Genomic DNA, 24,622 nt, shown 5'->3' with positions numbered 1-24,622 from the left:
ATTGGCGCCACGTAGCGAAAAGAAGAAACGACTGGCGCGCTGTTGTTAACTCGGCTATAATCGCGTAAGCGGTGTCTACGCCAATTAAGAAGAAGAAGAGACTGCATAAATAGTTACAATTTTAGACCAACCTCAAAGTTTCTATATATTTTGTTCAATTAACATCTCTTATAAAAAAATTGCCAACTCTAGTAGTCAAAAATAATGCATAAATATACCTATAACTTTATTTTCAAAAAACTGCAATAATAACCACTCAGCGAATTCTGGTGAAACGAACATGCAACGGGTAGAAATCATAAAGACCTGTTTTATCAGAGAGGGAGAATAGTAAGTGATTGCACCAATTTACTTAGGTATCAACGGCTTGTATTATATAAGAAAAGGCGAGATTTTAAGGTTCATTAAAAAAAAAAAGGAAAAATTAAATTCGGTTAAGTTGAAAAAAGTTACAGCTATTCAAAAATGTGTGAAAATAATGAAAACATTCGCTTTATTTTGAAATTAATGTATAAAAAAAGGGGAGAACGCAACGCAAGCCACCAAAGAAATTTGTGAAGTTTACGGAGACGATTCTGTATTAGTTCATGTAGCAACAATGGTTCGCTCGCTTTCGTTCTGGAAATTGCGATATGAAAGATGCAGCTCACCCTGAACGACTTATCGTTGGAAAAGTCGATGAAATTATAGAAAATATTGACCAGGACCATCATATTATATAAGCAGCCATGATATCGCTAAGGAACTTAACATTCATCATTAAAGTGTTTGGAACCGTTTAAAAAAGGCTGTTTACAAAAAGAAGCTCGATTTTTACTGAAACAAAATTAAATCTACAAAAAGTGGATAAAATAATGTGTGGAAACGATCGTGGTCTGTTTGGTGGGATTGGAAAGGTGAACTGCTTTAGCTTGGTAGACCGATTGATTCTACATTTTATTGTCAACAACTGATGAGATTGAAGCAAGCAATCGAAAAAACGGCAAGATCTGATCAACGAAAAGGCTTCGTCTTCCATCAGGACAACGCAAGACAACACACATCTTCGATACTCGGCAAAAACTGGGAGAATTTGGCTGAGAAGTTTTGACGCATCCACCAAATAACCCTGTGAAAATTACGCAGTTTTTCGCCGAGAGACAGAAAAGTTTTATACTGATGGAATAATGTTTCTAGTGGAAAAATGGCAACAAGTGGTCGACCAAAATGGTACATTTTGTATTTGATTTATTAAAGTTTATTGTAAATATAAAAAAATAGGTTGAAGTTTGATTAGAAATACGAAAAGACTTGTTCGACTACCTAATATTTGATTGTTGTTCTGATTGAGGAGAGAGTTACGAATTGAACAACACCCTTAATATTAGTTTTATAATTTCCATAGTTCAACATTTAAACTTCATCCACTCTTTATCTTTTAATTGATTTTAGTGAAAAGTTTCCCTATTATCTGCAACACAAAATGCACAACATTCTTGTCCTTACCAGTGCCGTACTTCTGGTATTAACGTCATTCTAACGACAAACTATGAAAGTGTAAATTTCAAATGATAACAAAACAAAGTGACTGCGCAAAGTGGCCTTCTTCAGCAGTGAGTATTTGAAAAGTACGGAGTCAGCAAATGAGGACACGCGAATCACAACTGACGGCATTACGGCTGAAAGCTTTGGTGTATGTTTAAAGTGCGCTGGCGGCTGGTCAAATAGAAGCAGTTAGTTGAGAGACAGATTTGCTGCTTTTGAGACGCTTATAGTCTTAACGAAATTGGCGAACGTGCTGTGCATTTGTCGGCGTTATTTATTTACATTTGTGAAGGAGTTCCAAGTTGAACCAATGGTTGGTGGAAAATCATACAATTCGGTGCTTAGGAAATGGGGTCGTACTGGTGTTGGCTGACAATGCGTGAACGTAGTCATGAGATTTGGTTGAACATGGTTTCAAGGATGTATGTTTGAGGTCTATTCTCTTCTGCTAATTATCGACCGTACAACGATCTAAATCAGCTGTTCAGATTCCAAGGTATATTAGTTCCTCTGTAGTTATAATGAACTTTGCAACTGGGACGAATCAAGAAAGGAAAGTCGAAGGAGGAGTTTTCTGCAAGGACCTCTCCCTCAAGCTTAGCTTTAAGCTATAGGACTTCTTCTTCTTTATTGTCTGTTATAGCCTGTTTACAAGAGCGGACCGGACTACTGTAGTGCTTTTCAAAAAGAAGTAGCTGTTATTAAGGTATCAATTGATAGACTGCTCCGAAGTGCAGCCTATTTCAGAGAGGTAGGCCTTCAATCAACATTCACTCAAACATTTCGGTAGTTTTGCTTTCTTCGATTCAGGAGGAAACTGATATTGGCTGCTCTAACAAATTTTTGATAAGCTCAAAGCGCTCAGTCGACTTATGAAGGTGTCATGATCAATTATATAAGAATTTTATGGCATTCTAAGAGGTCCAAGTGAGATCCCTGTTACGATCAACCTCTAATCTATAATGCACTAGAGGTGACTGGTTAGAGGAGATAATGTAATGTAAACTAGTTGATGAATTCATGATCTTAAGTTTATGATAAACTTATATACATTTTTCACAATTTGTTAAGACCTGTATCGGAAGCGAATAGCTATCTCATTAGCTTACACCAATTCAATTCTGTCAGTAGGTTTTAAGCTGGTTAGGTATCGTTTGAAAGGCTTCTGAGCTATTCGGTTTGTATCTCAAATTCAAACTTAGTGACTAGACAAATAATCGGTGTGATTTCCAGATAGTTTACATTTTCTTCCTAGCGTCGGCTAGTATCGTTGACTAACCTTTGAAAGTGGCGAAACGAACAGGCGGCTGTTATAAACAAAGTAGAATGACATAATCAAATAGAGTTAAAATTGAAAGTTTTCGTTTTCGCTTATGCTCGCTTTCACTTGTAGTTTTTTTTGTTATGAGAGTGTTCAAAGCGAATAAAAAAGAGACGAGTCGAATACGTCTTTTACTTCTTCCAGACGTCCTTCACTCTCTTTCCATACAATTTAAATATAATGAATGTTAGTTTTTGCATTAACACGTGTTCGTTTCTGCTTTCTATTGCTCTCGGCCTACCTCAGTTTATCGCTTTAAGTCCCATCAACCGCATAACTGTGTCATTCTCAATAAATGTCAGCGGTGCCAACAAATTGCCGTCGACATTGTGTCATGCCGGCACTTTTACCACAAAAATCGTTCAAAACGGTAAAGAACGCACTTCCGTATCTAGTGCTCCTTAGTTAGTTTTAGTTATTAGTTTTTTTTTATCTCCATACGCTTAGAAAAGATATGTATTTGCTACAAATTACGAAAATCTTTAAAAATTTGAACTTACAGGGCTTTTTCATACGGACGAGTCGAAATTATTAAAATTTACTACCAAAATTCGGAGTAAGTGGCCTCAACTTTAATAGCGCTACGTTCAATTTATGGTCGTCATAATTTTCCTGTCAGATTAACAATTCAGCATCTAGTGGACAAATTTTAATTCACAAAGCCAGCACAAAAGGTTCTCGTGCCAGTGAGACAAAAAAGTGCCCGCAATGTCGAGAATATTGCTGGCGTCACACACGTCATTATCAAGCGTTTTAAATCTCTGTGACATCGTCGTGGCGAATTTTGCGAAAGCATCTTGGTCTACATATTTACAAGATCAATTTGACGCAAGAACTGAAGCTGCTTGGCCACCAAAATCGTCGTATGTTTGGGCTGAGCCACTATTCGAAAATTATCCGGATTTTCATTGAAAAATCATCTTCAGTGATGCATTAATGGCTTCGTCAATATGCAAAATATACATTATTGGTCAGACAGCAATCCACATGTACTCTATGATTCACCCGAAAATTTACGGTTTGGTCTATGGGCCGGCGGTACTTCTTCCGTGATGATCAAAACCGGCGTCCGTGAATGGGAATCGCTATCGCTCAATGATTGGATGATATGGACTTGGACAATATGTTGTCCCAACAGGACGGCGCCGCAACCCACACAGCGAATGTCACAATCGATTTATTGAAAATCAAGTTTGGTGAACGTGTTACCTCATGGATGTATAATCAAATCCAAAGATGGGATGGCTTCTCAATCTGTATTCGAGTGAAAGGATTGAGCGAAACAAAAACTTTTCAATTTGACAGATAAATATACATATATCTCTACATAAATTTTTCGCATTCTTCTTCTTCTTAATTGGCGTAGTCACCGCTTACGCGATTATAGCCGAGTTAACAACCGTGCAACAATCGTTTCTTTTTTTCGCTAGCTGGCGCCAATTAGTCCTTCTCCACTTGGTCCTTCCAACGGAGTGGCGGTCTTCCTCTTCCTCTGCTTCCTCCGGCGGGTACTGCGTCGAATACTTTCAGAGCTGGAGTGTTTTCGTCCATCCGGACAACATGACTTAGCTAGCGTAGCCGCTGTCTTTTAATTCGCTGAACTATGTCAATGTCGTTGTATATCTCGTACGTGGCCAACGCGCACCAGAACCATAAATCTTTCGCAGAACCTTTCTTTYGAAAACTCGCAATGTCGACTCATCCGTTGTTGACATCGTCCAAGCCTCTGCACCATATAGCAGGACGGGAATTATCAGTGACTTCTAGAGTTTGGTTTTACTTTGTCGAGAGAGGACTTGCTTCTCAATCGCCAGAGGATGGAGTCATGTGTAGAAGTTCACGCAAGTGAGGAAAGTTCTCTGATCGCCATTCACTTGGGAGTGGCCAAAAACGATTCTTTTACATATGGCTCAAGCAGCTTACGACTTCCGGTCCTTCACCAAGTATCCTCTGGGTAGCCTAAGAATATCCGTTTGAAGGCGAGCTAAAGTGAGAAGGCATAGGGTTGTGAGACATGTAAAAAAAAACACCCCCAATGAAAAAGCAATAACATTTTTAGCATTAGATCACAATATATTGTTGGAGTATTTTAGATTTCGGTATTTTTATATAGCAACTCTTGTAGGAAAGTTCCTTGAGACGGCAAAATTTGTTCAAATATTATTAATTGTATTCTAGTATCTTTAAAAAATTGTAGACCCTCTAGTGAAATGCTCTCCTCTTCTTTATTATTCTTATCTGAATTTCCTTTTTGTTTAAAAGAAGCAAATTTGTTAAAATTTGTGGAAATATACCAATGTAAGTTTTAACTGTATGTATGTCTGACTAAAAGTCTCTGAACCAACCCTTTACTGTACTACAACTTTACTAAAAGAAGACTTAAAGCTGTATACGCTGGGTGTAACAAACAGCAGACGCACGCATACACTAAGAGATGAGTTTAAAGACTTCATTTTGCATATTTCTAGGCGCGAACATGCGAATATCCTTCTCTACTGCATTCTGCCATGCAACGTGCAGTCATAAGTCAGCGATTCTGTCACTTTGTGTATTTATTATAGGCGAGTGTGATAATTTACATGCGGCGGTGTCAAGTGTGCTACGCACAAATAACACTTACACATACATACGAAGCATTATTTGCATATTTAAGAAAACATATAAAAGAAGTTAATGTTAACTAAAACCAACCGTTAAGTTGCGGTAGGTGAAAAGCTTAGCTAAGGTGAGCGATGAATTACAAAAAAAAAAAAATACTTTTCTTTATAAAAGCAAGAAAATATAAATAAAATTTAATAAAAAATCGATTATTAAAAAAAAAATTGAAAATTGTATTTTTAAAATATTTTCCAATTAAGCAAATAAGTTTTAACTGTGGTGAATTATGCACGTATGCAACAGGTGTGGTGGTCTCATAAGCACATACACATCTGCAATTGCTCACAAATCATGTGCATGACAGCTGCATCGCCAACAACAAAGTTCTCGGTAATATAAACACAACAACAATGCTTACCTCACAAGCCACCAGCTGTGTTTATAGACATGCAAACATTAAAGAGCGTGTGTATGTACATATATAGGGTTTATAATCCTTTCCGTGTGTGCGGCGTCTTTTTATGCCATATTTTGCTGGCGTCGACATGGCTATCAGTGATTTGCTGCCGCCATCGCTGGCAAGCGTGAAATGGCAAACAAGCGAGGCGTTAAAGTCAATAGATAATACTCATGGGCACACATTCATATATATACTCATACATACATACAAAAACACATAGTTGTAGGTAAATGTATGCGTAATAGACACGTGATAATCTGTTGATTCTCCAGCGGTATTTGATGTTGCTACAATCATTTTACTGTACATTGCCACGCGCTATATTAAACAGTTACTCGCATATTTGTGTGCGTGTTATCACAGGCCAGTCTTCATAAATTTGTCAGTACAACTGGTTGGTGATATTTACTATCACGCCTGTCATATAAACAATAATTTTGTTGTCTTGCCGCAATGCTTTGTGGGGCAGATGGTTCTTTTCTCACTGTAGCTGCAGGATTTACGATCGATGAAGATGATGACTCGCCCAGCTATTGGTGAAGGTTTAATATTAATTAATGTAAACAATAATGGATATGCTGGTGATGTGCGGAAAAACAACAACAAAAAGTAGTAACAACAATTTCAAGGAAGATTTCTGAGAAGAAAATGTTAGCGATGACCAACAGACTGGTGCAAGCAGTAGTTCTTTCAAGAGTGTTGAAATGTTGGAATTGATATTTGCCTTTGGGTAAAAATATCAAAATCTTTGCGCCTATTTTAGTAGGAAAAATATAATCATTGGAAGCAAATTCTAAAAGTAATAAGCGTAAAAGAATAAAAAAAAACCATTCGGAATCACATTAAGAAAAATTTGAAGAAAAACAAAATTCAAATATCTGACAAAATATGTATATTAAATCTTGATCTGTGGAAAGAGCATATCATATTATAAGTCACTTTGATCATCGTGTATAATAATATTGCTGTTTACTTTATCCTAATTTCTGGTTTATCTTTGAGAAACATGTAAAGAGGATCGAGAACGCCTTGACGACTAATCATGTCTAGGACGGCCATCAACATCAACTGATCATCAACAAAGGAATCGGAAGAATCAGTGAAAACTTTTTTGAAATATCACTTGGCCCTAAGAAAAGTGAAAGCACGATTGGTTAACGTTTGCGAAAAAATTCTTTCCAATGAATCTTAGGGCTATGCTTATGACCAGGAAATAGGCTGAATATCATAGCAAAGTTGAGCCAAACCCGAAAAAACCACGTCAAAAATCAACTCTATGTTAACAGTTTTCTTAAATTATCGAGATATGTTGTTCCCCGAATTCCTTACGACCGTCTAAACTATCAACAAGGAATATCACTTGATTGTTATGCGTCGTGTGTGCGAAGCTATTCGTATAAAGAGGCCGGAATTATGGACCAACAACTTTTGGCTTTTATACCACGATAATGCACCGTTTGCATACTGCATTGATTCTTCGTTCCGGAGTCTTCTGATTTAGCTCTACGTGACTTCTGGCTATTCAACAAACTAATACGACCGCTCCAGAGAAATCGATTTGAGTCAATTGAAGTCATTAAACGTGAATCGCTATGGGCATTGAAGATTAATCTGGAAAAAACGTTGGTACAAGTGTATTGTAGCCAAGAGAGATTTCTTTGAGGGGGACGACGTGAAGAGAAATGGCAAGAGAGCTCGACATCTTTCGCGAGCCTATTAAAATAATTTTGGTGGATATTTTGGGTATAAAACGCGTTCTTGCCTAACTCGTGCCCTTAAACTGAATTTTTTTCAAAAATAGTACAGCCAACAAGTCTGTTTGGACATGCCTGATCAAGCGAGTTCCGATCCCACATTCATGGAGAGCCGATGAGGCATGAGTTTATGAATTTTACAAGCAAACAAAGCAACAATCAACGAAATAGAGGGAAAAAAGGAGATGAAACCAAAAAACCTGAAATTGCCGCTCCGTAGAACCCGTTCTCAGTCGATCGAAGAAATAAAATAAAATTCGCGGAAGGCCATCTCCAAAAATAATTATGAAGAGTATTTCGAGGATTGGAAAAATCGTTGGCATAAGTGTATTACATCTAGTGGGGACAACTTTTAAGGCGTCAAAATGTATACTCATGAATAATTAAATATTTTGCGTCATATTTACAATTACTTTTTGTCACGATGTATATATACATCTATTTTATAAGACGTTGCCTTCTGGGTATTACAAATTTCGTTGCGTGGCCAATATATTTTAATAACCTTTCCTTTTACGCAACTTTCTACTTTAATTACTGCGTAACTAAATCTTTGCTAAACAACATCCAAATTAGAAGCTCTCTATCGCCATTAACTGATACTTAGAAACTATAAAAATTTGCAGCAAGAAAGAAAGAAAAAAATAGAAACAATTTAAAAAAGTCAATTTCCGAGTTTTTATCGGGTGGTGACATTTTATTGCATAAACGAGTATACACCCTACTTATGTACAAAGCACCTTCTAGCACTACTTTTCCAACCCTAGTGCAAATATTTCCAGCCAATTAGTCGTGACATAATTAACCAAAATAATTAATTAACACTTTTACACCGTCATCGAAGTTCAAACGCAGACTTTGTTTCGCTTAACCGAAAACAGCGCTGCAGAATGCGTAAGTCAAGCCAACAACAACGTTAATATTATATAAACACTAAAACAGTATGGACGACCATAAAGCTTAATCCAATTTCGAGCCAGCAGCGTGTTAGGCAGCGGATACCTCCAAGCAAAATTGTGGAGACCGAAAGAAAAGCGGCTTAAGGCAAACAACTAAAGAAGGCAACAATAATAAGGGGACGGAGTAACTCCAATCCAAAAAGTTTTGCCATTACAATAATAATGAGCGCAGTGTGATAAGACAGTACTTTTTATAAGCATACTTTTTAAATAAATTCTTTTAGGAAAAAACAAAAAGATGGTCAGATGCGAGAGAAATGAGGCCTTTCTGACCCAGTATTTCTAGTTTTTTGAGAGCAAATTATTCTCAAACCCGGGAGACTATCTGTCATAATATTTGATTCTGCCTTGTTTAGTTGGAATTATGAAACGAGGTCCTATTCCACCTGATCTCTTCAGTGGAGTGGAGGTCTTCCTCTGCTTACCCCAGTGGCTACTGCTTCGAATACTCTCCGAGCTGAAGTTTTTTCATCCATTCAGATGACATGACCTCGCCTGTCTCTTGATTCGCTGAACTATGTAAATTTCGCCGTATATCGCATACAGCTCATCGTTCCATCGAATATAATATTCAACATTGCCAATGCGCAATGGTTCATAAATCTTCCGCCGAAAATTTCTCTCGAAGACTTGTAATGTATCATATCATGGGTTTATTGGCGCTTACGCTTTTGAAAGATACATCGTCGTGCTCCTTCTCCACTTATTCTGAACTATAAGTTTTTAATCAACTGTCGTCAGGCTAACGGATTTATGTAAGACAATATTTAATGTTCTAAGAAAGACGACAGCTTTGTTAGTAAAGTTACCTTATTGACTGGAACCAAAGAACTCTTCAGAAATCTGTAAAGTGCTGTTCATTGAGGATAAAGTTCTGAACGGACTGTGAAAGCAGAACTCAACAAATTTTATGAGGAACTAAATGTGTACTCAAAATCAAATTTGACCCGGACTGGTATTGACAAATTTGGATTGGATTGGTACAACTCTTTTTATGTCCGTGTGAACTTTGATCTCCATTTTAATATATTGGTAATAGCGCGTTTGCCGATGCGAACTTTTCAGCCTCAAAAACAGTCGAAAAAGTTCAAAGTCAAAGAGAGCTAAATCTGCCGAACCCAGCCTTAAGTATGCTACTTGTTTCAGGTTCCCAATCATGCTCATGCAAATTCTTGTACTATTTCTTCCCCTGGTTAAGCCGATAGAAACAAGAAAACAATTTTTTTTATGGATTATCATTTAAGCATCCGAGCGAACTCGTTAAAAAATTGACTCATTTGACTAATACGAAGTAGACTTACAAAATATCCAACTCTAACTTTAATGCGTTTTTACGACGCTCCAATTTATGGAATACGAAATGTGCCGAAATTACACACGATTTTGTTAAATTTTCGTTCCAAAATACCACGTCCTTATCTCACTATCCTCGTACTCGTCTATGTGTACGTGCTTAAGAAACAACAAAGTTGAAAGAATTCCTTAACTACTTTATAACAGTTTATTTAACGGATTTAGCAAATGCGTAGGTGCTGTGGAAAGCGCGAAAGAATAATTGAAGCAGAAAAAACTTGTAAAAGTAATTGTGACATTGGCCGGAAAGCCATAAATGAGACTTTAACAAGGACATTATCTATTCATTAATTTACAAGGGAGCAACAAAGCAGACAGAGAAAAATACCACCAAGAAGTGTGGCATGCAACAAGTGGTGTGCAGCTATGGGAAAAGAATTGTGGCAATACGTCAGCAAATGTAAATGCTCGTAAGCGCGCAAGTAACCCAACTGTTGACTTGGAACTGGCCTGCTGACTGGCTAATAATTCTCGGTTGATCTTTCTCATATCCGTCGTGGCAATGAGTTTTTGTTGACAACAATGCCAATACGATTGTGTGCATATATACATATATGTGTGTGCGATCGTGTTGCATGGTTCTGTGGCAGGTGTTTATGTGCGCCGTAAAGTGAAATCGTCTTTTACGGAAGTTTAGTAGCAGCAACGACCGTCTTTTTTGCGCTTCCACAACAAAGAGCCATTCGAGCTGCTGATGATGACGTCTGCATGACGGATGCGGAGGGTTGAGACATTCAGCGCGCCGTGCGTTGGTGCATCATTACAATATTGCAACTCTCCGTCTATCTATCCGTCCGTCCGTCTGTCGGCATCCGGTTAATGAACGACTTTGGCGCAAATTACAGAATTGCTACAGCAACCGTGGCATTTCGTTCTCTGCTGCCATAAAGCAGCCCTGGCAAAGTGAAATACGAACAGCGAATGAAAGGTGTTGTGGAAAAAAAGCGACAACTTGCAGCTATGATAACTAGAAAGCACGTAAAATGTGACGTGAATGCCTCTTACGCATTTGATGTTGCAGCCAGTATTGCTTACTAATTATTTGCCTGTTTGCATAAATAATTGTTTGTCTGTAAGTCCAAAAAAGTACTAGTTGGAATCGAAATTTATTGGCAATGAAGTTTTCTGTTGCAGTGAAAATTTCGATTTTTGTAGAATTTGAGTTGTTGAGTGAAAAATATTTAGAATAAATTATCTTAGAAAAAGAATACTAACAAAAATCATGGTTCTCTCATACATAAATTTCAAAATCCTTCATTATTTTCGCTCATTTTTGAACAGCTGTAATGTTTTTCCAACTCCCCGAATTTAATTTTTTTTTTTTGTTAAATGAAGCTTAAAATCTAGCCTTTCCAACACTTATGACACAATGTAATTGGTAGCACTAGACATTTACAACTACAACGAGATCTATTGTCAGAATATGAAAAGACTTTTCCGACTACCCAATATTTGGCAATTTTCTGTGAATCCCTCAACATGTAATGCCCAAGTGACGAATCGAAAAAGCAGCTCGTGTCTCTTTAATAGAGTGACATACATACTCAAATTGATTTCAAAGAGAGGATTTTACGGATATTTATGGATATACATATTGTAACTTTTTGGTTGCTTTCGTATGCACGTTTTTAGCAAAGAGAGCCAAGTGACGAAAAATAGAAAGTGTAGTTTTAAAACAAGACTGTTGGAATTGAAGTTCGATTTTTCAATAAAATTACTAACACGACAGTATTTTTTTGCCAGCATTTTAGTAAGCTCTAAATAAGCGGGCGACAATTGATTGTATACTCAGTGAAGCATACGATTTCCGCTTGAAGAGATTCATGAATTTATGTATCTGTATAAAAGTGTTTTTTCTTGATGTTTTCACTGTAGTAATTGTTAGACTTATATGAAAGTATATACTATATATAAATGATCAGTATGTCGAGCTGAGTCGACTTAGCCAAGTCCGTCTGTTTGTATATATGTGGGGACAGGGAAACCCTATAATGGCTTGGTGCAAGCGGGAAATCTGGCAACTACGGGCAGCATCAGCAAAGTGTCCATGACGAAATTAAAAAGTCGAGTCGCGTTTGAGAAGCCGAAGACGAGATACTGAATTTCGGTATCTGCAGTATTTTTTAACTTTTGTAAATTCATTTTAAGACCATCATTTTCTTTTAAGATCATCCATTTCATTTTATTGTGTTCATTTGGTAAATTTCTAATAAAACTTGGTGAACCTTGGATGCATTTGTGAACTCATTTTGTGACTTGTGGGTGGAATCCTACATATATAGGAACTAGTCCCTCAGTTTTAAAGATATCGTTTTGAAATTTTGCAAACGGAATTGCCGATATCCGACTACTATAACATATAGCTGCCGTACAAACTGAACAATCGGAATCAAGAGCTTGTATGCAAAACTTTCGCATTTTACGTGGTATCTTCACGAAATTTGATATGGATTACTGCTTAGGGTAATAATATAATCCCCGAAAAAAATTTTCAGATCGGATTACTATAGCATATAACTTCCATACAGACTGAACACATAGTTACTAAAAGAAATGCACCTGTGAAGCGTATATTAGGTTCGGTGCAGCCGAAGTCAACGCTTTTTCTTGTTTTCGATTACAACTATTTGAATGCCAAAAATTCCATTTTCAGTTTTTTTCCTTTGTCCAAGTTCTAAGTTAGGGTTTTAACTAAACCACATATTTGTTCACCTTAGATTATCCTGTAAGGAGTTGTCCTGCCAACGATGGGTCACCGGAAATGGCGTAAAATGGCTGAGTTTAAAATATTGAATGAAAACAGAAAAAAAAAACAGCTTTTGCCTCAAAGAGCATAATTTCGTAGTAGAATACAAGTACATATACATGCATATGAGTTTTCCGCGAACACCCAATACATCCAGTATTATGTACATACACCTCTGTGTTTACTAAGTTTCTACTTTTCCCTCATATACACGAATCCTTGAGGCGTGACGGTAATGAGTAAAGAAATTTCTCCTCAGCATATATATCTGTATCTGTATGTATGTATACAAATTCCAGGTATTTGTGTACCCATTGGTATCCATATGTGAACTGCACTGTGTGCCAAAGGAAATTTCTATTTCATCTTTGTAAGTGCTTTGACCAATTTGTGTGTGCATCACTTCAAAAATTGGTTACTTCATTTTTTTAGCCATCGAGAATGTGCTAGTAAGTAGGCAATAATGCAAAAAAATGCTGAAATTTCTCAGTTACACGGAATTTTTGTTAAAAAGGGTGTCACAGGTTAGTAAGCAAAACTAATTAAGAGCAGTTTGAGAGAAAAAGTTTTTTTGCAATCAGAAATTCTACTATAGATTAGTGATGTTCATCAGGTAACAAAAAAAAAAAAAAAATATTTTTTTCGCTTGATAATTTGAAAAATATCTTAGATACCTCTAAAAAAGTTTCTACGAGTATGAGCCCTTAATAGCAAATGATCTTTCCTTAGCTTCACATTTACTTTTCTCTATTTTTTTATAATCAAATAGAAAAAAGCAAATCACGCGTATAACTACTTTATTGATCCCTTGCTAAACCACCTCCAATATTTGATAACTTTGCATTTATTAATACAAACTTGCATGCGAAAAATTTATTTTTTCCAATTAATTTGTTATGATTTCATTACGCCTTGGGCGTATTTCAGCGTTCAATTCACCCCCTCTGCGGTATTTTGTCTTTATTACACAATAGAGTAATGACAGAATTGCTACAAATAACTGCACTAGTATTCTTTGTATTATCCCAAAAAGCTTTCACTATTATTGGTCTAATACTTAGCATCTGCGTTTGTGTGTGTGTTGGTGGGTGGGGCGCGAAATTGCGTGTAATTGCTGGCAGTTGTTTTGCCGTTGGTGAAATTTATTGTCTCCTCCGACTCTCGAGCTCCGACCTCTTAAATAGATGCACACACACATATATATGAACATATGTATGTATGTGTATAGGCAATGTTCGCAAATGTCAATCATTAGGTCAACCGAAAAAACCGTCAAATAAGAGAGCATCATTTGACGGCAAAGACATTTCCTTGATCTCAACTCATTTGGTGTTCTTTTAAATTTTTTCTTCTGCTTCAAGGATTTCCCGTTAATTTCCATCTACTTGGTGCTTAAAGGTTATCATAAATTTTTTTTTTGGAAGTTGGAAAGAACTCACAAACTTTAGCGGAATTTAGTCTGAATTCACTTTTGGATATTGAATATATGAATATAAAGCGTATCAAACAAAAATCGAGACTATGATTAATTAAATTTTCAGCACCGCTTTAAATTAGTTACAACCGCAGGTTAAAAGGTTTGACTGATTATTATTCTGTAAATTTCAAATTTTATTATGTAAAATACCAAAATTCCAAAAGTACTTCGGATCATTAACAAATTGCCTCTGATTTACGATTTTGACATTTCTCCAACTATCCTTATATAAAACCAAAAAAACAAAAAAACAAAAAANAAAAAAAAAAAAAAAAAAAAAAAATCGGCTGTACGGAAGCTCTTCACAAGTGCATTTTTTGTTGTTTAAAGGGATTTAAAACGATATCTTTATTTGGATCGGTCTGTATATATGGTATATATAGCTGTATGCTATAATGACTTCATCTCAACAGTTTGTTTGCAGAAATGGATGTTTGAAACATTTCACATCGATACCGTTAAAACTATCGAGAACTTAAGAAAATTGAAAGCGTACAAAATATACATTGTGCAACAACTGAAACCGCTCGATCTTCCCAAAAGACATTGCTCCGCACTATGGGCTCTACAAAAATTCGAAGACGATCAGACGTTTTCGAGTCAAATTTTGTTTATTTGTTCAAGGATGAGGCCTATTTCTGATTCAATGAATATGTAAACAACCAAAATTGCCTGCATTTGTCACGTAGAGCAACTTGAAGTGATTTAAGAGCTGCCATTTCACCCAGAAAAATCAACGATTTGGTGTGATTTGTGGGCCGGTAAAATCATCGGTCCATATTTCTTCAAAACTGATGTCTGTGAAAATGTAACCGTCAATGGCGATCGTTATCGCGCCATGATAATCGATTATTTGATGCCTGAAATTGAAGCTCGTGATCTCAGCGATATTTAGTTTCAAAAAGAAGGCGCCACTTCCCACCCATCGCATCAATTAATGTATTTATTGAGAGAACACTTTGGTGAGCAGGCAATTTCCCGTTTTGGGTCGGCCGATTGGTCACCAAGATCGTGTGGTATTACACCGTTACCTTTTTTTCTGTGGGGATATGTAAAGTATAAAGTCTATGCGGACAATCCCTCTGCGATTCAGACCTTGGAGCAAATATCACGTGTCTCATCCGCCAGTTACCAGTCTCAATGCTCGAACGAGTCATCGAATGTTTTACTGAACGGATGGGTCATCTGAGACGTTGTCCGGGTAAAAATTGAAAGAGATAATCTTCAAAAAATAAATGCCAAAGAATCTGCTTTCGAGTGATAATAAACATCCCCATTAAATTTTAAGCTTTTGTGGTTTTTTCTTTCAAAAATTAGGAAACCTCGAAATGGATCACGCATCATTTTTAAAAATTGTCTAAATCGTTCGTTGGTGGTAATACAATTTTAATTAAAGTTAATTTTACTTTTGGATTATTGAAAAACAATAAATTTCTATATACAATCTAAATTGGTTTCAGCATACGCTCAACAGACTTTCTGAAAGTGGAAGCAGGTTTATCAATTCCTCAGTAGGATTCCGGAAAGTGAAAAATGTTGAATACTATGTGAATGCCACAAGTGGGCAGCACTGTGCGTAGATGATTCCAAGTACCAAAACCTTTATCAACTTAATTTGAAATATGATATTTATTGAAGATGTCTTAGAGTAATCTCTGCTTAATCTTAGCTACTGAAATTCAGGTCCGATTTCGACGCCTATGTGAATTTTAAAATTGTAAAAGAGTATTTTTGGGCATCTACGAATTCGCATGTACTTTGGAATGTTTGAAAAAAATCTATTTTCATGCAACATATGTCTTGTAACGACTTTTTATCGTACGCTAGACTTGTGTTTCGAAAGATTTTGAAAATTTTTCTACAAAATTATAGTCGACTGCAGTTTTACATATATTAAATATGTGGTTCTTTTCAGATGCTGATTTACAATTACAAAATCTCAATTAATGTAGAAATTTAGAACGCTGACAGATAACTTCTTAGTCGTCGAATTACTTAAGTTAAAATGAATTTTTTGATTATGGTGAGAGTAAAATTTATTCTAAAACTTTACTTGTTTTGAAGTTTCATTAACAGAATATAGCATTTAACAAGTAAGGAAGAGCAAAGTTCGGGTATAACCGAACATTTCCTAATCTTGCAACTTGCAAGGTTTAAGCCAGAGAAGTACCTTCAAGTACATAAGGCTTGTTAGTTATATGAGGTCTATGGCGAGTTTTCACCCGATTTTATTCATTCTAAGCACAAATGTGCAACGTTATAAGAAAAACAAGCTCTTTCAATTTTATTAAGATAACTCACTAATTGGTCGATATATGCGGTATAAAGACACCCGGAAGTTCGAAAATCTTTATATTAGGTATATGTGTGATTTGCTCTCCAAATTTCAATTGTATGTCTCACAGTAACTAAGAGATTGAATAGTTTTAGTTTGATTAACGCAACTTTTAGTCATAAAGTGGCACTTCTGAAATGCACCATTTCGTGCAAAGTTTTATCTTGACATATTAATTAATATTGATAATAAAAGGAATATTCGTTGAATGTCATATACCCAATTTGTTTTCATATAAAAGTGGGCCGTGCTAAGCCCAAGTCCAATTGTGACCGAAATTTGAAAAATCATTAATTGAAAAAATGCTTAGTATTCATTAAAACACACGCTATATATAATACTTTGTTCAAATATAAACATATTTAACATTCGGCGCCTAAATGTAGGCAAATAAATTTTAAAATAAAACAAATGTATGGTAAGAAGTAAAAGCTGCTGGTAAATGAGTGTGAGAAGGTTTATATTAAAAAGTATTTCGTCTAATGAGATGAAGCTTACAAAAAATTTAAAAAAAATAAACTTTTTCAATTTCACTAATATTTCCAAATACTTATGAGATATTTACTCCACCGATTTCATTTACAGTGCAAATAGTACAGATTTCATTCAATTTATGGTCCACTCTTTTGACATTTTTCAATATCAAAGTAATGCTTCATTCCTTTTTAATACCAAAAAATATCCATCAAATATAAAACGTTTATTCAAAAGTTTGCACTTTTCACAGTCATTGCACTTGAAATGTTTTTGAGCTTAATCACACTTAATCTTTAACTATTATTTTTCACTAATCCTTAAGCTAACTCTTAATACACACCAACACAAGCGTCAACAGCAAACTGTTGCTCTTTACACTGAATATTAATTAAGACCGAATACTTCAACGGTTTTAGAGGATATTCTGCAATGTTTTCGTTAGTTCGCACCACTTTTGCTTTAGTCCTGGTTGTATTGCGTTGTTCACAGTTCAAGAGTCGTATAACTTTTGAGGTTTGACGGATGCAGCAGGTCCTCTTATATTCAACAGCGGCGGCCAAATGTGTTGATAACATTGCCAGCAACGACAACCGCGACAATAACGGTGTGAAGGCAGTTATTACACACAAATACACTGTCATGCAAATATGCAAACAGGCGTACATGCCACAGAAGTTTTATTTAGCTGCAAACTCACCACACTCAACACCAACACAACGACACAGCCAGTTGTTCATGTGCAAGCGTCAACGCAGGCGCTGCTCGGCGCAGAAATGCCCGGCAATTAGTAGTTGCTGGAAATTTCACTCGTAGCTTTGGCGCGCGAATTTACTGGCGATTGTTGGTAGCAGCATATTGCAACAAAAATGCGCATATGTTCTAATTTGGAAATGTTGGAAAGTAATTTGATTTGCTTTAGAGGATTTTAAGCAATCATTTTGGAACGCTTTATGATTTCACTGTTCTTTAATTGTAATGTGATGGTGTGTGTGGTTTTAAAAATTCTCGTGTTATTAGTTTCGTTTACATGGCTGTTCAACTTCTTGAACTCACCATTATACTTATTTGATTACTGAATCCTTTAGTTGTATAAGTGTGTGGTTATTTGGCAACAGAAGATTTTTGTTGTCATGTGATGATTCAGGTTCAAGTTTGAATTAACGAACATAATTTTGAATATAACGGGTGATTTTTTAAGAGCTTGATAACTTTTTTAAAAAAAAAAACGCATAAAATTTGCAAAATCTCATCGGTTCTTTATTTGAAACGTTAGATTGGTTCATGACATTTACTTTTTGAAGATAATTTCATTTAAATGTTGACCGCGGCTGCGTCTTAGGTGGTCCATTCGGAAAGTCCAATTTTGGGCAACTTTTTCGAGCATTTCGGCCGGAATAGCCCGAATTTCTTCGGAAATGTTGTCTTCCAAAGCTGGAATAGTTGCTGGCTTATTTCTGTAGACTTTAGACTTGACGTAGCCCCACAAAAAATAGTCTAAAGGCGTTAAATCGCATGATCTTGGTGGCCAACTTACGGGTCCATTTCTTGAGATGAATTGTTCTCCGAAGTTTTCCCTCAAAATGGCCATAGAATCGCGAGCTGTGTGGCATGTAGCGCCATCTTGTTGAAACCACATGTCAACCAAGTTCAGTTCTTCCATTTTTGGCAACAAAAAGTTTGTTAGCATCGAACGATAGCGATCGCCATTCACCGTAACGTTGCGTCCAACGGCATCTTTGAAAAAATACGGTCCAATGATTCCACCAGCGTATAAACCACACCAAACAGTGCATTTTTCGGGATGCATGGGCAGTTCTTGAACGGCTTCTGGTTGCTCTTCACCCCAAATGCGGCAATTTTGCTTATTTACGTAGCCATTCAACCAGAAATGAGCCTCATCGCTGAACAAAATTTGTCGATAAACACATTTCGAACCGAACACTGATTTTGGTAATAAAATTCAATGATTTGCAAGCGTTGCTCGTTAGTAAGTCTATTCATGATGAAATGTCAAAGCATACTGAGCATCTTTCTCTTTGACACCATGTCTGATATCCCACGTGATCTGTCAAATACTAATGCATGAAAATCCTAACCTCAAAAAAATCACCCATTATATAGTTATGTGAAATGTTTTTTTTTCTGACTTTTTTGAATAATTAACATATTTTTGCGAGTAAACTTTGCGCTTTCTTTTTGTTTTTATATCATAAACAGGGTTTACAAATTTTTGAACGAAGTTTGTTTTCAAAAGAAAAATTCGGAGACCCTTAAAGTATATATAATTAACAAGTGTGGCGAGCTTAGTCGATTTGTGTATGCACGAACTGGTCCAACGTCTTTTTCTATCTAAGAATCTACTCATTTGGTGGAACTATCTAAATCATATATCATATACTATACTTTAACTTTTGTTTCCCTTGTTTCGAAATAGGCCACAATTTCATCGATCACCACTTCATTCGACGTCATTCGATTCTATTTTTTTTCCCAGTAAGCATCCTTTTGAGATCTAAGAACATCAAATAGTTGTTGGGTCCTAGATCTGGATGAAACGAAGAATGTGGAAGTAATGGATTATTGCTATCGTTTCACTGACTTGTGACAATTGCCATTTTCTTGCTCAATCATCACTTTATTTTTCTTTAAATGCGGGCGGTTTTCGGCGATTTCGTACTTAAAACGGTCCAATAAAGCATTGATGATCCTCCCTTTTTCAAATTAGTAAATCAAAATTATTCCATGCGATTCTCAAAATACAGACACCTTAACCTTTCAAGCCGACTACAGCGTTTTTTCACGCTTTGGAGCAAGTTCATTGTGTGCAGTTTGCTCGAATGAATGTTGAATAGACTTTGGAGTGTAACGATGGAGCCATGTTTCATAAATTCTTACATTATCGACGGGTTTATTATCTATGAAACTGTCTAAGTACTACCTGGAATCATCAACTCGGTGTCCTTTTTGGTTAAAAGTGAGTTCGATCTTTCTCATACTCAAATAATCGCAAATGATATGATCTACACATTCAGTTGATATCTTTAGAGTGCCTGCTATTTCGAATAACTTCCCTTTACGGTTTTCCGAAATTAGTTTGTGAACTTTTTTAATGTTTTCTTCGGTAATAACATCTTTTGGGCGTACACTGGTTCACCGTCTTCAGGACTCCACGCCCAAAGCTAGCATACTAATCCTTGATGGTTGATTTTCCTGGGACAGGGCCAAAAACTTGTAATCTTATCGTCTTATCATAACGTCTTATCTATACGTCTTATCATGAAAATCATAAAATTTTTGTAGCGCTGTGGTATTAATTTTAAAAATTTCATTTGAATGCCCATTCAAAACTTTTAACTATGTTATATACGTAAGGAAGGGCAGTAAATTAGGGATCACAACTCCAAAAAATATAATATTTAGTTTCAATAAAGACCTTCACAGACCTTGGATTACAGCATTTCATTTTGCATCCCTTTCTTTTTTCTTAAGATACATCGACTTCTTAATATTTTAAAATGAATAAGGAGAGGTTGTTGGGTCTGAAGCTTTTACCAGATATCAAAGAACCCTTCAGAGAAATATGGGAAAAGGTAAAGGCCCTAAACAAAGACTTGAAGCTCTAGGAAAATGGCAATTGGTATGTAGAAGCCGGATAAGACTAAAAAGGTGTAACTGGATTTTTATACCAATAACTTTTAGTCGTAGAAATATTAAGCTATCTTCACAAAAGTTCATTACATATATGTGGGGAAGAGTTGTTACTGCTCAATAATTGTATATTTGTGGTTTTTACGTTCAACAATTACTTTCGTAATTTCAGTGAAACAAAAAATACAATCAACAGCATAATAGTAATTTATATTTTAGTTGGAAATTATATCCGCAAACTGGTTTACAAATGACCATGACATATTGCAATAATGGAACAATAAACTTTATAGTTCCACCACAAGTGTGTATGAATGCCGGCGCAAGCATGCTATTATTGAATGTGGGGATGTGCACGATCTACTAAAATGCGTAGTTCTAATTGAAATAGGTTCATTTACAGAGCAACAAGTCCAACTAGAAGCCTCTCCAACAAAGCGCCCTACAAATGTAAATGTCAAAAGCAAAAAGTTTTGAAATTGCGGCTACGTAAAGCGCTCGAAGCGTTGCCGCCGTCATCTCTGTGTGAATCGAAGGGTTCCATTCTTCCCAATTATGCGTGTTGGTGTCTCATTGCTGCGTCATTAATCACTTTTGTATGGGTGTGCAAGTACAGTATGTTAGCAAAAAAATAAGAGCAAAAATTCTGAGCACGAATTTCAGTATCTTTTAGGTCTCTTCGGTTGCTTCGGTTTTGGTTGAAGTGAAGCAGTAAAAAAAAAAAACTGTTATTAGCAGGTAACTAGGAGGAGACAAAACTTATCGCTTTATGGTATATTTAATGCAGCTTCATCGCAAGAACTCGGCTGTCCGCTTGAAAACTAAGTATGCGCCTTATAAAGTTTTTTTGACTCGCCTTGAACTAACTGTTGGGTGTGCCTCCGGAAAATATACAACTTGACCGTAATACATCATAAACATATTCTAATCGAAGATTTATACTTCTTCTTCTTGATTGGCGTAGTCACCGCTTACAACAGCGCGCCAGTCGTTTCTTCTTTTCGTTACGTGGCGCCAATTAGATATTCCAAGTGAAGACAGGTCCTTCTCCACTTGGTCCTTCCAACGGAGTGGAGGTCTTCCTCTTCCTCTGCTTCACCCGGCGGGTATTGCGTCGAATACTTTCAGAGCTGGAGTGTTTTCGTCCAGCCGGACAACATGACCTAGCCAGCGTAGATGTTCACGCAAGTGAGAAAAGTTCTCTGATCGCTATTCACTTGGGAGTGGCCAGAAACGATTCTTTTACATACGACTCAAGCAGCTCACGACTTCCGGTCCTTGACCAAKTATCCTCTGGGTAGCCTAAGAACATCTGTTTGAAGACGAGTTAAAGTGAGAAGGCGAAACATTCCCTGCATAGGGTTGTGCGCTGGGTTTGGGACCCGCCACGTAAAAAAAAACACCGGAATGACAACGCAACATTTACTGCTAGATATATAGTCTAGGTTAGATTAGATGGCTCATCTAAGATCGCTCGTGGACTGCTGTATGCAGTTCTCTTCGAAGCCATGAAAAATAAGAGCTCCTGTGTTCGAACTTATAAATGAGGCAATACAAACTTGCACAGGCGTTTAATTTCCACTCCCTCTAGTGCGGTAGGATATTTGAAGGTATGCGCTCCCGAATGAGTTGTTTCCACCTCATCTTCTTCCATACAGCTTTGCTTTTTGCGTTTGGGAAGATTCCCAACCCTGGAGCATAGACGCCAATAGGGCAATGGCCTGTTAAAGCCAACAACTAGGAAGAGGCTAAGCTTATTGAGGTTGAATCACTCAATTTACAGCGATCGACCTTGGGACAAAAGGCTTTTGCGATAGCGCATGTACCCATGGTGGCCCAGCACTGACCAAGCTCAGCGAAGCCCATCTTTCTAGTAGTACAACATAAGAGGATATAGTAGAACCAATCTGCTCCCATTCTACCGACAGTGATTCTAGGATGTCGTACTTTGCTAATTTATCAGCTTTGCAATTTCCTGCGATTCCGTTATGATCCGGAACTCATACCAGCCTTATCACAAAGAGACTCGATGCTATTGATAGCAAGGTAAGCCACTCTTTGACCATTTACAATGCGTTCAAGGCTAATATGGCTGCTCTGCTCTCTGAGTGGATGGTCATTCCTCTGAAGGAGGTTTTATTCCAGAGCAGCATATCTACTGCTACCTTAATGGCTGCAACCTCAGCTTGGATGACACAGCAAAAGTCACGAAGTCTAAAGCTGGATTTGATAGTGAGCTTCCTTCCACCAACCTCTCTCCAAGTTTTGACTCATTCGTAAAGAAGCTCCCTGCTCCTCTCTTTAATGGCTAATAATGTTTTTAAGGTCCAAAATATAGTTGCAGCCAAAATTAAAAAAAAAAAAATTTTTTCCAGTTCAGGATTAGCTAACTCCTTAAGGAAAGCTGTAATTATCGCAGACTGTTGGGGTTCACGATTAATCGGTAGAGCGCGCCTCTTCTCCTTTCAATTGACAGTGTTTCTACTTTAATGGCTCGCACTGTACCCGTCTTTTGCTTACGTACTATTTAAAAGACACGCGGTGATGATCATTGTGTTCACCTTACCACACCAACTCTCATATGAGCAATGACAAACGTACAAAGAAAACTAAAATAAGCACACAGAATGGTGGAGAAAGGATGGAAATTTAATCGAGGATGCTCATCATTAAGTACGTGTTGGCTAAGGCTAGCATTCGCTCGCAGACTATTGCTTGGTTCGCTCACCATTTCTGCAGAAATCTACAATTTGTCTTGAATCTAATGGTGTCTTAAATGCTGTCAGTCGACAACATTGTAACAACAACAAAAGGGTTGTGGGTCAGGGCAAGTGTGATTGAGGAAAAGTCCGTTTTACCCTTTTCATGTGTGGAAATGTCGCGGAATGTGCGATGAAAAAATTGCAAAAACAAAGAAAATAATTTTTTATATGTAAATGTGACGTGCAACGGGATCTAGTGGGCGGCAAATACGCAAACGCGACTGATAACAAATGTTGGCAATGAGTGAGACAAGAATGCGCTTCTAACCGTTTGCATAACAAATGTGGACAAATGAAATGCGCGCACACAGACACACACTCTCCGCATATATACACACAAAGTATCAATAAAAATATTCAAATATATAACAGCTTATATGCACACATACATACACATATACACATACGCGTCGCTTACATCCTTGCAGAAACCAATTTGGCTAACGGCAACAACTCGTTTTTCTTCGAGTTTGCTACTGTTGTTGCTACTCTTGCAGTTGTTTTTGGTGCCGTGGTCGGCGTTCGTACAAGATAAACCACAAACGGCAAGTTCATTCGGCGTATTTTTCTTTACCATATTCTACACTTGATTGCTGTCAACTTAGCAAGCCTAATGACACCGCCTCAGCAATTGTTGATCTATGGCATACTTACGAGCTGGCATTCAAACGAATGCGCCATACATATCCACAAAAGTACCGCATATATGTATGTATACAGTATATTCCCCCTAACTTCGTCACACGTTAGCCGTGTTGCGCTAATGCCAAGTAAGCTAAGAATGGTTCCTTGTTACGTGTGTGTGGTGTTTTCCAAAGGTCCTTAATTTTTTGTATTAGCACACCTTTTTGGATAAGCTTAAACAACACATTCCATTTGTGTTTGTTTGTTTGCAAAGGTATGCATCTAAGTAGCAGAATCGATATTCTTCACATATTGATTAGGTTCGTCTTTGCCACAAATATGATTCTTGTATGTGAGTAGCTGACTGTATGCTAAGTTTGCATAAAATAATGTTACTATAATTGCGTCAGGTGACGCCTTGTGCTTTAATATTTATAGGTTAAAGTGCTTAAATGAAAGCAGAGCGCGTTTTGATAATTCAATGTCAATCTGTAAATTTATTATACCTGTCTCTTATACACATCTAGATGTGTATAAGAGACAGCATTCCTTTGAAGACGAGTTAAAGTGAGAAGGCGAAACAT

At 36.8% G+C, this 24,622-nt stretch overlaps 1 protein-coding gene across 1 annotated transcript in view; it reads right to left on the bottom strand.

Annotated features, from left to right (window-relative positions):
* LOC108970386 (allatostatin-A) overlaps positions 1 to 17,498 on the bottom strand; it is a 25,640-nt gene extending 8,142 nt beyond the window's left edge. Inside the window, exon 1 of the mRNA XM_018935724.1 lies at positions 17,345 to 17,498. The gene's annotated coding sequence lies outside the window, so the exon portion shown is untranslated. The remainder of the gene's footprint in view (positions 1 to 17,344) is intronic.
* Between the last annotated feature and the right edge of the window lie 7,124 nt (positions 17,499 to 24,622).

This window comes from Bactrocera latifrons, unplaced genomic scaffold (assembly GCF_001853355.1).
Source record: "Bactrocera latifrons isolate USDA-ARS-PBARC rearing strain unplaced genomic scaffold, ASM185335v1 scaffold_3, whole genome shotgun sequence".
NCBI classification, from domain to species: domain Eukaryota; kingdom Metazoa; phylum Arthropoda; class Insecta; order Diptera; family Tephritidae; genus Bactrocera; species Bactrocera latifrons.
The sequence above is the reverse complement of the archived record's forward strand: the minus strand, read 5'-3'. Positions and strand labels throughout refer to the sequence as shown.